This window comes from Micropterus dolomieu, linkage group LG23 (assembly GCF_021292245.1).
Source record: "Micropterus dolomieu isolate WLL.071019.BEF.003 ecotype Adirondacks linkage group LG23, ASM2129224v1, whole genome shotgun sequence".
Taxonomy (NCBI): Eukaryota; Metazoa; Chordata; class Actinopteri; order Centrarchiformes; family Centrarchidae; genus Micropterus; species Micropterus dolomieu.
This window is the reverse complement of record NC_060172.1, coordinates 25,100,437-25,101,406: the sequence shown is the minus strand read 5'-3', so window position 1 is coordinate 25,101,406 and position 970 is coordinate 25,100,437.

Below are 970 nucleotides of genomic sequence, written 5' to 3'. Positions count from 1 at the left end.
GCAGCAGTCCAGTCCTTTTTGTCTTTAGCCTGGGCGAGATGCTTCTGACGCTGTGTCTTGTTCAAGAGTGGCTTGACACAAGGAATGCGACAGCTGAAACCTATTTGTCTTGCATACGTCTGTGCGTGGTTGTTCTTGAAGCACTGACTCCAGCTGCAGTTCACTCTCTGTGAATCTCCCCCACATTTTTGAATGGGTTTTGTTTCACAATCCTCTCCAGGGTGCAGTTATCCCTATTTTCATTAGTTGTCAGTTTTAATCATCACAATTAAATGAAATAAACATTTGAAATATATCAGTCTGTGTGTAATGAATGAATATAATATCCAAGTTTCACTTTTTGAATGGAATTACTGAAATAAATCAACTTTTTGATGATATTCTAATTATATGACCAGCACCTGTATGTATGTATGTGTATATACACTTAAATAACACAATGTAACTCCAAGTCAATCACACTCCTGTGAAACCAAACTGTCCACTTAGGAAGCAACACTGATTGACAATCAATTTCACATGCTGTTGTGCAAATGGAATAGACAACAGGTGGAAATTATAGGCAATTAGCAAGACACCCCCAATAAAGGAGTGGTTCTGCAGGTGGTGACCACAGACCACTTCTCAGTACCTATGCTTCCTGGCTGATGTTTTGGTCACTTTTGAATGCTGGCGGTGCTTTCACTCTAGTGGTAGCATGAGACGGAGTCTACAACCCACACAAGTGGCTCAGGTAGTGCAGCTCATCCAGGATGGCACATCAATGCGAGCTGTGGCAAGAAGGTTTGCTGTGTCTGTCAGCGTAGTTTCCAGAGCATGGAGGCGCTACCAGGAGACAGGCCAGTACATCAGGAGACGTGGAGGAGGCCGTAGGAGGGCAACAACCCAGCAGCAAGACCGCTACCTCCGCCTTTGTGCAAGGAGGAGCAGGAGGAGCACTGCCAGAGCCCTGCAAAATGACCTCCAGCAG